This window comes from Wolffia australiana, chromosome 2 (genome assembly GCF_029677425.1).
Source record: "Wolffia australiana isolate 7733 chromosome 2, ASM2967742v1".
NCBI lineage: Eukaryota > Viridiplantae > Streptophyta > Magnoliopsida > Alismatales > Araceae > Wolffia > Wolffia australiana.
In genome coordinates, this window is record NC_135836.1 from 3,937,795 (window position 1) to 3,952,499 (window position 14,705).

Sequence of the window (14,705 nt, forward strand, 5' to 3'; positions counted from 1 at the left end):
TGTAGCAAACGTTAGTCTATTACCCACCTAGCAAAGCGCCGCCGCCCACAAATTGCAGCCGAAGATTTTCTTTAACGCTAAACCTTATTTATTGCACTAAAAATTCCCCAACAGTTCCTTAAAAAATCTCATTTGATTATTAGAACTTATCTAAACAAAATAAATATGTATTTGATTTATTTAAAATAGTTTGGACTCATTTTCATTTATGTCCTTAATTTACCTATTTTAGAAAATATTTAAATCCTGAAAAAAAATACCTAAAATAATCATTTTAAAATATATTTGAAATGCAATATGCTATTTCATTACTTGCTCCTTATCGATTCGACCCTTACATACCCTATTCTGAGTAAGGAACATTTTAAAAATATTGTCGCATACGCAAGAGCCTTCAAATAACTTATTTAACCTAAATTGTGGTTTATCAGGTGGCGATTGTGGCATTCTGGCGGCGGCGACGGTGGAAGGTGGCAAACGGAGACAGCGATTCATCCTCTTCAATGGTGCGCAGGTCGGACTTGTCGGCGATGCGTCTTGGAGGCAAGTGTGCATGAGCGACGGTGGTTCGTTTGCTAGCCCAATGGTTCTGCGTCCAAATGTTGACGGCAATAGGTGCTTCCCCGGCAATGGAAGGGATGTGGCATGATGGCGCAGCGTCAGGACAATGCAAACTGCTTTAGGTGTCTAGAGGTGCGGCGATGGCATTTGATGATTGGGCAGCAACGGATCCGGCAATTAAGAAGGGTGACGGCGGCGTTGGTGACCCCTCGACAAGAGGACTAAATATAAAAAATGACAAAATAAAAAGAAAATGATTCCTCTTATTTTTTCATCAAAAATTTTCTATCTTGAGGGGTACCATCAACCCCCCCCCCCCCCCCCCCCCCCCCTTACATAGGAGGTAATTGGCCCCCCCCTAGGAAAATAGGGAGAGGCCCACATGAAGGGTTCTATGTGCCCCTAAAAAGAGGGGCCCACACGTAAACCATACATAGGTCGAAACACACACAAACAAACACAAACACGTAGACACATTGGTCCGCATACAAGGCCTACAAATGAAAAGAAGTCATAAATGCATGAACGAAGATAACGTCAGCCTCTAGGGGCCTGTTGAATTGGCTGAATACTTGAAGGCTGGGTTTTTCACCTCAGCCCAAGCTCCTCAAGCTGGTTGAGCCCCGGTCTTCGGAGCTAGATGGTCCCCATCAAGATGAGCCTCTCCTTTCTCTGTTAACCTTCTAAAAGCGCTCAAGACACCAAGAAAACCATTGATGGACCTTCAAAACATCTCTACTTCAATCTGCCTCTCTAGGAGGAAGTGAGTTTAAAAAGTATTTTTTACAAAGATCGGGGGTTCAATTTATAGAAAAAACAATAGTGATGAATAGAGGATAGAAAGCTGAACCTATCCACATTTCAGCTCGATCAGCATTTTGAATCATCAGATATCAAACCCTAAAGTTAGACAATTTATAGCCATTCATTTTATTCAAAGATTTCTCTTTCCTCCTTGTCAGAGCCATCACATCACTTTTAGGGTTTTAATCTTTAGCATTGCTTTAAATGAAATGATTGGCTCAGATTCTCCCAGGTCATTCTTGATCGACGCCTCCCGTCATGCCATGTGTCACTTCAAGAAAAATACCAAATAAAGGAATAACGATATATTTATGTAATAACATTATTGAATAAAGGAGGTGTGTGACGCACATTTCAAAATGCTCCAATGATTACTGAACATTTCATCCCCAAGTATATGTTGGGTTCTAGAGGCCTTGATATGGATGAACAAATCAAAACATTCTGCAGCGGAAGACTTAAACATAATTGAACGACATTGATAAAATCATTTAAACAAAGTACATTTGCACGGATCACCTTCGTGATTGCTTGGATCCCGAAGTGAGACGAGTTGAGCTGTTTAAGTGTGCATCCTCTAGACGTATCCACGCGATCCTCGGCACGTTGGATCTCCTCCTTCTCTTAACGAGCCCCATTCTACTCCATCGTCGTCATTACGTTGTCCCGATCGCATCGGGAGTAATGAGGGAATGTGGGGAGAAGTGAGAAGAAGGGGAAGGCCCCTAAATAAGTTTGGCATGGGTGAATTTCGTTTAGGGCCTTCCCCCATTTATACAAAGTGGGTATTTTTCATAAAACCCCCCAAAACTTAAATATATCTTCCGACGTCCAAATGACCATTTGTGTGTGACCCTTTAGGCCCATGTATGAGTCTAGCTAATGACTCGAGCAGTCCAATAACCTTTATTGGCCTTCCAAATTAATTAATCATATCAACATATAAGTTAATTAACGTCGAATTGATTTAACCCAATCCATAGATTGAGTCTCTAACACGTGGGGTGCCAAGCTACACCTCGTGCTCTAGAAGATACAAAGGAGTGTGTATCGACTCACTCATGTAACATGTTTGTCATCGATTACCGTGTACGTATAGTCCCTCATCCACTTGATGCTACTAGGACAACTTAAGGTTTGGTCAACTGCCAAACCCTAATTGGTCATCCGACTTAGTACTGATGCATTCAAAAATCATCGGAGAACTCTTCTCTTGATAATTCACTACCTTGGCCCAAGACTTCATCCCATCGTCTTCCTTGAGCTATCACCTCTAATACTGAGGGTGGACGATCACATCTTGATCACTCAATCGTCTTCATGAACTTCTTGATGCACCCAAACTAAGACCATTTAGAATCCCATGATTAGAGACTCGTTGGCCATAGTCAAAGTACAATCGTCCGTCCACAAGACATCTTTGGTGTCTCAGGTCTAAGGACCACTTACACAACCGTGACGTGAATCAACCTAATTGACAGTTTGGTTTGATACTATTCAGGAATTTGTACGGATCAATTCAATGAACTCTTTCCACTAAAGAGCACCCACTATCTATCCTTAGTGTCTCCACACTAATGGTTAGGGGAACGGCCATACTCATTATATGAGTGAGGCTAGATAGTATTATTCTATCTTGATACTTCAATGTCCTTCTCGTATATCCTTTGAATAGGAATATTTAGAACACATGCTTAAAGACTAGTGATCTTTGTATTATGATCTCATCATAATTCACAAAGTCTGATCATGTATTCACGGACTTCATTATAAGCATCACATGTGCACTATAATGAATATGTTGTATTAATGAACATGGGACGAGATGTGCAATGTGTGATTGGCTTGCTGGCCACATATATTTCCATCAGTATACACATTTGCGCTATGTGTACACGTGGTCATATGTACATGTCATTGATGTCACATTTGTTGGCCATTCAAACATTAAAAATTATATTTTAAAGATTCGCCAGTCTTAGTCCATGCACACATTTATTGCACAAAAAGTCCCTCCATTTTTTCATCCGTGCACGTCATCATTTATAATAAAACATTAATATATACAAAATGCTAGTATATAATGAAACCCAAAAATACCATATTAATTCAGATAATATTAAATATAAAGCCAATATATATGTATTGTGATTTTTAAAAAATCATGGCATTATGAATATAATGTCAAAAAATTAAGGTACAATTAAATTCAGACTTAAAAATTTTTTTCATTCAGAATATGATGTCAGAAAAATTCCTAAAATACTCAAAAAAATCACAAAACTCAAAACATCATTTAAAATTATGGATTTCTTTATTTTAATTCTGACAACATACATATGGAACCAATTTAATGCAAATAAACATCATCATATTAACATATCAAAAATGCTTGTTATTGTTGATTTATGTTGCTAGGGATAGCTTGGGGGGTTGAATTGGGCTATCCTTTTAAAAAATTTACTTCGTTGAACTAGGTTAATTTTAATGCTAGATTTTAGCTATCTATGTTTTGGAATGAAAGACGAGGGAAGGATAGCACACAACATTTTTTATACAGGTTAGGTCTAGTCCCTTACTCCTGTCCTGGGATATACTCTTAACCAAGCCCCTTAAGCTAAATCAGCCTGGTGACAGGGAAAAACGGATATCTCCTATCTAGGAATTGAAATGGTGAGTCACCTCAGGCCCCCTTAGCCTCTGCAGGTACACACACCTTCTCGTCTCCTTTTAGTTGGACCACCAAGGTCCTCTAGGTCAACCCAGTTTGCCTTCACCCAGAGATACATCTATCTCCTTGCTTGCGCTAGCCACCGTAGTGTATTGAGTGTACAATATAATCCATGAAACTGTCTAACAAGCAATAAAACATCGACACTTGACAGATAACTGTCATTATCAACTTATATAATTTTGATTTATGCAATCACACCTTTTGACGGCTGGGGAGGGACCTCTTAGGTCTGTTGATGGAGGTGGACAGCCCTAGAGATCCTCCCAGGCCGTTGGATGGCCTTGCGATCCCCCCTCTCGGGCCAAAAATCGTAATCTGTCTAGTGACGTCGGCAGCTAGGGACGGGGATGGAGGGAACTGCCCCTGGCCATCAGATCCCCCTCATAAAGGGCTCAAAGGCTGCGATTAAGTCACAGCCGTGTACCCTCTTTGATTTGGTGCACCCTGGCCCGTCATCATCCTTGTCACTGCATTCCTCCTTCATGTTTCATCCATTTTGGTGGCTCCTCATCTGCGTTAGCTGCAACAATGAATAGGAATACCTCAAAAATAAATAAAAACCATTTAAATAAGATGAGGTAGAATTCACCGTCTCATCTTGTGTAAGAACATCAGACGAATGAGATAATATCCACCTATTAGACTAAGCCTGAAATGAAACAGGCTTCGGGCCAGGTCGGCTTGAAGCCCGTTAATGGTTTATTTTTAAATTTGATAGGATTGTGGCCCGTTGCGCAACGATCGATCCTGTTTCTTCTCAGCCTGACCTGGCACAGGTCTGAAACAAAGAATAGGATGTAATCCCACATTAGAAAAATTTAAAATAAAATTGCTACAGAAGCTCAACCGATATTGTAGACTGAAATTAAAACACTTCCCTCTCTTGCGACTGAATTCGATGGGCCTCTGCAGGCCTGTGTCTCGGGCCTTTTTGTGGGGCCTCTCTGTGCCCTCAGTTGGTTCATTTGTGAACCAAGCCTTCGGCCTGTGTCGGGCCCTGCCCCTTGCTGACTGGGGGTGGGCTTGAGCGCCCTACGCTCATTTTCCTATGGCTGGCTTGGGCGCTGCTGCACTCTAGTTTCGCCCTAACTGACCACATAAAAAAATTTTATTTTACTTTATTCTTTTATATATATGTATAAACTTTCTTCCTTTTCTCCTTTCTTCCTTTTCTCCTTTCTTTCATTTTATTCTTCAACCTTGTTTCCACCTCTGTAACAACATAGATAATATACTAAATAGATCATTATTCTCGTAATAATTAACAATGTTGTAAACATATTTTCACTAACAAATACTTGGGCTTGTAAAATATGTAAAACTGACATTAAAAATGCATTGTTTACCCCTTACTGTATTTATCGCATGAAACGAAAATCTGTGTACAGTTGAGATATTACATGTAAAATTACCCCGACAATGACTTTAAGATGTACATGATTTCATATCATATGTTGGGTCTATCACCCAACAAACAACGGATGCAGAAAAACGTGAGGGGAGAGGTTAATTAAAATTTTACAAATTTCAATTCTGAGCCTTGTAGGGATCTGTTCGACCTCAAATTGTGTGTGCCTTTCCATGTAGTATAAACATGCACAGAAAATTATCCCAACAGATGCTGGACAGTGTGGGCCTCCCCTACAGACGTAGTACCCAACTCTCAAAATGTAAAATCACAAGGAGGGAAGGTAATAAAAAGGTCAAAATGATTTTCCAGGTATTGTAGGCCCCGGTTTGTCTCAAAACTTTGTGTGCCTCTCCAATTAGGTACCATATACATTCCCAGAACTTTTGGTGCCCAAAGGACGCCAGATGGCGGAAATGCCAATTGATAACACCCTATATTCGGTCTTTATTTCATGCTATTAGCACAATTTTATGCATTTTCAGAGCTTAAAATGGGGTTGTTATCATGTATTTCAAGTGATTTCTGTTTTCAAGTGATTTCAAGTGTAATACTGTTTTCAAGTGATTTCTGATTTTTCCCTAATTTTCTGTTATTTCTATGAATTTTAAGGGATTTATTTGAGCTTGACATAATTATTTTTGAATGGAAATGGCAAGTTGAATATTTAATTTCGATATTTATTAGTACGGGGATGAATTAGTGAAATTTCTAGAATTTTTTAGGATGTTATTGGATTTTTCTGAGATTTATTTGAGGACGAAATACATTTTTATGAAGAAAAAAAGATATATCTATAAGGAAAAAAATGATTATTAAGATTATTTTTGAACTTTGAAGGGCTTTTTGTAAATTTTAGTTGCAATGATGCCCTCAAAACAGCTCTCGGTCGTGGTTGCAGGCTTAAAGATATCATTTAAATTTTTCTAGGGTTTTACTGCTTTAATATTTGTTTTAATGTTTTTAGGAAAAACCAGAGGAGAGAGAGTGCGCAAAGGGCATATACACAAATCTTTTTGGGTGGCGTCCATCTGCAACTGCGCATTTTAAAAAGCTTTTTTAAGCAAAAGGGTCAGAAATAGTTTTCCGGTGTTGACGTGGTCTCATCTCAGCCGTCGGATGAGAATCCGACGGCGCTTGATGATGGGCGCCACCAGGAGGTAAGTTCACTGCCCGCATGGCACATACAACGCGCTTGCGCGGGCGGTGATGTGGCGACACGTAACTTCTATACTCATGTTGCTAGGATACGGGGTGACTGCTTCTCCAAGATGGGTATGATTAAATTCATACAATTATCTACCCCCCAACTTGAAAAGATGTAAGGAATAAAAATATTTTCGGAACCAAAGTTTCCCCCCCCCCCCACTTAAAATATGCATTGTCCCTAATGCAAGAAAATAAAAACAGAAGGAAGATGATAGTCTAACCGTGATTCTTTTGCGTCCGATGTCATTGTCTTGCCATGGATCCTTGTGCTTAGTACGGCTGCCTCCGCGTAATTTATTCTCCTAAAACCAATATTATCTAGAAAGCGAGTCAATGAGATCATCTTGGGTATGTGATAGCCAATTATTTAAAGCAACAAGACAAAAAATATTATTTAAAGCAAATTACTATAAGTGATTATTAAATTGAAAATAAAGAAGCTAGAAGCCCCATAAAAACAAAAGTCATCATGACTATGATACCACTAATCTTGTGTATGAGATTTTCAACACCAATGTGCATAAATTTATATTTCAAGGTTGGCTTTGATATTGATTTGGATAACAATGTAATATGTATGAAACACATAATTCAAGCACAAATACAACCTCATAAAAATATTTTCAAAATCCATGAAGTTGTAATACCAATATGTCAAATATATGTTATCCCCATTCAATTCAACCATATGTTCGTTCGTGCTCCATAAATATTCAAAGAAAATATTTTTCAAATGGATATCAAATATATGATCATGCCAATCGGTGAAAAAGATTTTCTTCAAAGTTATTCTCTCTAGCATTGCTTCCAACCCCTTTTTTAAGGTTACTTCTCCTCGCTCAATGAAGACTTTAATTTCATGATCATGTATCTCATCAATAAATTCATCAAAAACTTCAAAACTTTTACTTATATTCAGAGGTTTATCACAAGACTGATCAATTGAAGTATCATCTTGATTATCCATAAATAATAGCTGAATATCAAAATTATCATCAGAATTACATGAACTATGTGAATCCACATTTTCATCTTTTCTTGAGCATGTATCTCTCCCATGATATTCATCATTAGAAATAACATTTTGATCATCAAAAAATAACATCTGAAAATTATAAGTATCACCAAAGGGGCACAAAATATTCTCATCAAAATATTCTTTTGTTGAACATATATCATTTTCATAAGTTTTATCCATAGAAGGAACATCTGAAAGTAGAAATTGAACGTTCAAAGTTTCAACAAAAGGAGATGAAATATTTCATCTTTATGTTCAAAAACTTCCTTTTCTTCATTTGAGATCATATCACTTGGAATAGAAATTTCATTATCAACCACATGATTAGAAATCTCAACACAGTTGCTTGTATTAAATTCAACCAAATCTTCTTCAAAGTAGTCCTCATCTGATTCTCCACAATATGAATATGGTCTAGCAAAACAAATCTCCAATTTTATCTTGTTAATTTTTCTTGTGAAATAAAATACCTCAATGTCACTGCATTCTTCGAATAATCTCGATAATAAAGAATTGACATCTTCTAAAAAGTTCATAATTTTTTCATAGTATTCTCCTTTCTTGTAAATGTCAATTTCAGGAAATATATTTCTAACCATATTATGAAGTACTCTCATTTTTTAAATACATTTATATTTAAATTCCTCATTGTACTTCTTAAAATATTCTATTAAATATTGATCACTTTCATCCGAATCATCAAGTTGTGAAATTCTATTTTGAATCGATGCATACTCATTATACACACTTTTAGAATATTCATGCATTTGGCTACAATGACAAGATTGAAGATGATGACAATAAGAAGTTTCATGGTTTTCAAAATATCTAGGGGCATTAGTAAAATTTTGTCGAGAGGAATGAAAATCAACATGAAATGGTTCCCGTAAACGTAGATCCAAATTTCTTTCATATATCCTCTTCTGAAATTTATAATATTGATTAGGAAGATTTGAAATCATAATATGCTATCAAACACAAAATTCCAAAAAGACATCTAAGAGTTATCTTCAGCATTTGGAAAAAAATTCATACCTGAGAATGATGATTTCCTCGTCCTTTTCATACTTAATAACCCTTAGAAGATATTAGTGTAAAAAAAGTTACTAGAAAGAAAATAAATCCCTAATGGCCACCGTTCCCCGGCAACGGCGCCAATTGATAATCTCAATTTTAGGGTTAAAATTCGTCGTTGGTGATTGAGATTATTCAATAAAATATATTTGACCGTACTTGAAAATACGTAGTTAGTGATGAGTACGGATCGTCTCCACAGGGAACGATGATTAAGGAATTACTTTCTTAAACTAGTGATGATCAATGAGCAATCGACAAAAACACAATTCAAGGATATGAGCGAGTGATATCGATTAAGAAGTACTTAATTTATATGTTAATTTAACTTAAATAAAAGAGTAAGTGATTGTGACGGACACGATAATGAACTATGGTATGAACGAGGATAGTGGTTGGAGATGGAATGAATGCGATGGCAAGGATGGAGAGATGAGAGAGTGGGGACGTAAGTGAGTGAAGTGATAAATGAAACGTTGATAAAAAAACTATAACTATGATAACGATGATGTTGGGAGAGAAACAACGTAAGGCGAAGACACTTACCTTAGATCCTTACGTTCCGCCAGGATCACGGCGATTTGCGAGTGCCGGTAAGCTCCCCCTCTTCTCTTTTGTCTCTTCCACACACCCAAGACACCAAGAACACTCTTGATGGATCTCAAAACTCACTCTCTTTCAATCAGCCCACAAAAGTGGGAAGCAAGTTCAAGATCGTTTTTACAATGATCCAGGCCTCTATTTATAGATTAGAGGGTATGGATAGAAAGAGGAGGGGAAGATGAAAAGTTATGGCCGTTGGAAGTTGAAGCAATCCTAGCCTTTAATTTCTTCTCTCTCCTCATCAATGTCATCAGTTTGTGCATGTTAAGAAGTCAAAGCAATTGGTATTCTGTGGCTTTTCGTATTCTGTGGCTTTTCATATTCCATGCCTTTTTGTATTCCGTGGCTTTTCATATTCCATGGCTTTTCGTATTCCGTGGCTTTTCGTATTCCGTAACTTTTCATATTCCGTGCCACATGTACATGTCAAAAGGACAAAAAACAAAGAAAAAATCTCTTTCTCAATGCTGATGTGGCGGCGCATCCGCACGCCACGTCACACTATGCCATAAAAAAAACCAAAATACTTAAAATTTCATATTAAATCAAATAAAAGCCCAAAAAAAACGTATAAATATATTTTTTGAATCAGAAAAATCATATCTTTCCAAATTTAATATCCAAAAATTCCAGAAAAATCATATTCTTTCTCAAAAAATTATATTCTTTTAGAATATACTATTAGAAAAATCCTAAAATATAGAAAATTCAGAAATTTGTTCTAAAAATAGATTTAATCATTTTAAGCTTGATAACATGCGAATATGAGTAATTTAATGCATAAAGACGCATAAATAAAATAATATAAGGCACTAAAAATGCATGTTATCAGGCAGCCATCTACAGGCATGGAATCATGATGGAGTGGCAGCGTATTGCCACCACGACATCCTGCTGCACGATTATGTGTCGGTGCTTTAATAGCCCCCCCCCAAAACCAAAGTGGGTACCACATTGAGTGATGTAGGACGATTAGGAAATGGACGACTGGGGAGACAGAGAAAGGATAAGGACGGAGGGAAGGCAATGGATGGATTGGGTAAGGGAGGGATAAAACAACCCACAGAAATCCACACGGTCGAATTCGGAGTTTAAAACCGATGAAATACTGGTGTTGCAGCTCTGATCCTCGTCGAGGGCGGGAGTACTGTCTTCACCCACCGCGACGATACCAAAGCACCAAAATCAATACCCGAATTCAAGTCACGATAGAAACTCTCGAGGAGAATTGTAGGAGAATCCAAATCAAAACAAATCTGACGGCGGTGGAGGCTTCTCGTGGAATAATGGACGGAGAACACTTCGACACCAAAGAGTTCAGGCGTACCTCGGCACCGTAGTGCGTGAAGAGGATGCGGGAAATTCTGACCGTGATAGGACTGGACGAATCCGGGCGTTGAGTGGCCCACTGGACGAATATGTCTAGGTGTTCCGGGCGTTGTTTGGCCCCAGTAGAGAGCGAGGAGGACAAGGATTCGATCTGGAGTGATGTACGCAGCCTCGGATGTCCCTGGGCGGCTTGGGGATGGCGCCCTAGGAGGCCTGGGGTTGGCAACCCTGCTGGCCTGGGAATGGCGCCCTGGGCGGCCTGGAGGTGGCGCCCTGGCAGCTTGGGGTTGGCGACCCTAGGCGGCCTGGAGGTGGCGCCCTGGCAACCAGGGGTTGGCGACCCTGGGCGGCCAAAGGGTGGTGCCCTGGGCAGCATGGGGTTGGCGACCCTGGGCGGCCAAAAGGGGGCGCCCTGGGCGGCCTGGAGGTGGCGCCCTGGCGGCTTGGGGTTCGTGACCCTGGGCGGCCTGGAGGTGGCGCCCTGGCGGCGTGGGGTTGGCGGCCCTGGGCGGCCAATGGATGGCGCCCTAGGCAGATTGGGGTTGGCGACCCTGGGCAGCCTAGAGGTGGCGCCCTGGCGGCCTGGGGTTGGCGACCTTGGGCGGCCTGGAGGTGGCGCCCTAGACTGTCCGGGGTGGCGACCTTGGACGGTCTAGGGCTGGCGAGGTTCAAGAAAGAAGAAAGGGGAGAAAGGAAGGAGGAGGGAGGACGGGGGAGAGAGGTGAGAAAGTGAGGGTTGGGAAAGAGAAAGGTGGACGGAGTGGTGGCAGGCCGGCGACGCAAGGCGGCGGCGGCGGCAGCGACGGTGACGGCAACGGCGGCGACGGCGGCGATGCTAGGGTTAGAGGAAGGATAGGGGAGTCTGGGCAGTCCTCCAAGAAGAGTTAAAACAAACTCAATTATTGAATAATTACTGCCTAACTGTTTCTTGAAACAATGGCCTATACATATAGGCCTTAGAGGAAAGAGAAAATACAACTTAAAGATGAGAAATTAAAGACGCGAGACGTGCTTCGTGTCACGCCAAGGGACAGTTGTTGATCTGCCATTGGTGACGTGTCATGATGTGTGAAGGAGCGTGCATGCGTGGAGACGGTTGCGGCGTGTCCATGGCAGAGGCGTTGACGTCTGTTGACTATGGCGGTGTGTCCGTAGTGGAGACGTTGACTTCGGTTGATGGTGGCGGCGCGTCTGGTGTCGATGCGTTGGTGTCCACGCCACCATTGAGTTTTGAGGAGAGCCAATGGAAGCGCTGCTTGTTTAAGGGCTTGGTGAGTAAATCTGCAACCTGGTCGTTAGTTGAGATGAAGGAGACACAAAGACACCCCGTGGAAAGCCGTTCACGCACAAAATGAAAGGAAATTTTGATGTGTTTTGTACGGGAGTGAAAAATCAGATTTTGTTGCGAGATAAGTGGCATCAAGGTTGTCAGATTTTGTTGATTCCCAGAAAGTATGTGGCCTTACCAAGGTATCTTACAGGGAATGTGATTTAAAGAGAGGAAATTATGCCTGCAACATCAGAGGAATTATATCCAATAACTAATATATCATCCACATAAACAAGTAGGAATAACTCAATCTCCAAGAGTTACTTCAATTCAATCCATTTCCTTCACCCTCCTCAAGTTCACGGCGACTATATTATTTTATCCTCGATATCGAATTCAATCAATAAATCCTAAGGTCTCCTTCAATAATTAAATGTTACTCTTTCAAATACCCTCAAAAACCAACCCTAGTTCACCAAAAATTTTGGTAGAGTCTCGCCTATATTTTAGTAATTTATCACGCTTACCTGCCTAGAAGTAATTTAATGCTTAAATCATAAATTCAATAAAAACAAGAACCCAAACCTGAAAGTATTTATGCAAACCCTTCAATATTCTTCCTTCTTCTTCCTTGGCAGATAAGTGTTGACTTTCATGCACTGTTAATTTGACACAAACAATAATTGTACGATACAAATACACACTGACCACTTTGGTTTAATCACGATTGATTTTGTTCAGTCAGAATCAAGAAATATCAATTAACTTTGAACTCTATGAAGCCTATTCAATTATATTTATTTGATTCAATCCAATTTTAATTCAATTTAATCCAATTCAATTCTTAGACATCCAAATTAGACTCAATGATTATAGGTTGATTTTGATCAAGTGGTTTTAATCAAGGAATGATACTTTCACCTAATATCAATCAGCTTTTAATAACATCCAATCAAAATTTGGCAGATATAGATCTGTATTTAAGAAAAACATGTTATCTTCGATGTCAACTTATGCAGTTCACATTGATTTTCGATGTTAATTTCAATTAATCTGCCAAATCAAAAACAACTTAATTTTAAGTAAACTTCTAGAGATTTCAATAGTGGATTTCATGAATCAATTTTAAGCAGTGGATTAAATTCGGCTAAAGAGAGTTTTTAAATAGTGAATTCGATAATTAATTTCAATCAAATTAAATTTACAGCAACGAATTTAAACTGAGATGAATTTAATCAGGTCTGATAATTTCAGTCAAAGTTTAAGAATTTAATTTAAATATTGGAGTTCTAGTTTCATGATCAAAAGATAGAACTGACGCTCTAATAATATATATATATATATATGTATACTGATCATCTAAACTTGGATGGTATTTCAAACTACATGTACTCCATAATTACTCAGAAATCTTACCAAGAGATAGATCATTGATCGTCGCAGAACGCTCTATCTCACAGCACTTTGTCAGATGATTTCACGTCAAAATTTATTACAGTGCCACTGCATGGTATCTCTCTCTGGGCCACTGCATGTGGTCGTTCTTTGTCAAGTTCCTCGGCTAACCTGCAATCAAAACGCAAACAACAAAAACCTAGATTGATCTCACCAAGATTTCTTCCAGTTGATCTGGATTTCTGGAATTTTGGTGTTCACGGCTCTAGGAAGTGATCTCTGTCAATCAGCTCGATGGTGGTTCTTCAAAGATCTCCTTCTCGTTCACATATCTTGCTCGAGACTTAGGTTTTCTTCCATGCAGAGGTTCTTCATATCGCTAGCAAGAAGAAAACATCACCGTCGTTCCTTATTTCCTCTTATTTCAATCAATCTAAAACTTATGCCTAAAATGCCCATGAATCACTTAACATAATGGGTACATTTTTAAGGCTAAAACAGTAAATATAATAAAATTAATTAAAAATAAATAAACTTTATAATTAAACCAAAAACTTACCCTTATAAATATTAAACTATACGTCTAAAAATTCCAAAAAAAAACATATATCTGCAAACCAGATATGATTTAGGATGTTTTATTGTGTAGAACTCTTCCTTTAAATCATTACAGATTGTCAGATAAAAACTTGGAAATCATTTTAGGCAATTTTCACCTAAAATTTGATTTCTACCTATGACCACTAAACTTACCTATCATTTGACTTTATATTCTACTAAATATTTTCAGGCGCATAGTTAACATATATATTTAGGTATCCTAAAATTGTGGAGTCAAAATTTGTCCAATCTGCACTTTGACCTAGAGTTACAAGTTAACCCATGCTATGGTTGACTTTTGATTGACCTTAATTTAATTTCTGTAAATTCATCCCTATCTCTCTCTTTCTAAATCTCTCCCTTTCACACTCTCTTCCTTTTTATAAACCAGACTTAACACAAAACACCCTGGAAAAACAACTAACCATCATTATCTTTTAAAACCCGGAAAAAAATGTATGAAATATTCTAAAAAGTATTACCTGTTTATACAGTAGTAGTATTAAGCCCACTGTCTTCTTCCCCAGTTACAATTCATTCTTTTAATTTCAGTCTCTTTCTTTTCTCTATCTCTATCTAAATCTCTCTCTCTCTTCCATTTGATAAACCAGAAGTAGCACAAAACACTCTACAACAACAACTACCCAGAAAAAGGTTTTATAAAATAATTTAAAAAACACACACTGTCTTCTTCCCCTGT

The 14,705-nt window shown here is 38.7% G+C and overlaps 1 long non-coding RNA gene across 1 annotated transcript; it reads right to left on the minus strand.

The window, feature by feature from the left end:
* Positions 1 to 11,624: 11,624 nt before the first annotated feature.
* Positions 11,625 to 13,779, minus strand: LOC144714896 (uncharacterized). The gene is made up of 2 exons (XR_013584480.1): positions 13,427 to 13,779; positions 11,625 to 12,669 (listed from the first exon to the last, which is right to left on the minus strand). It is a non-coding gene; the product is annotated as an uncharacterized LOC144714896 (long non-coding RNA).
* Positions 13,780 to 14,705: the final 926 nt, after the last annotated feature.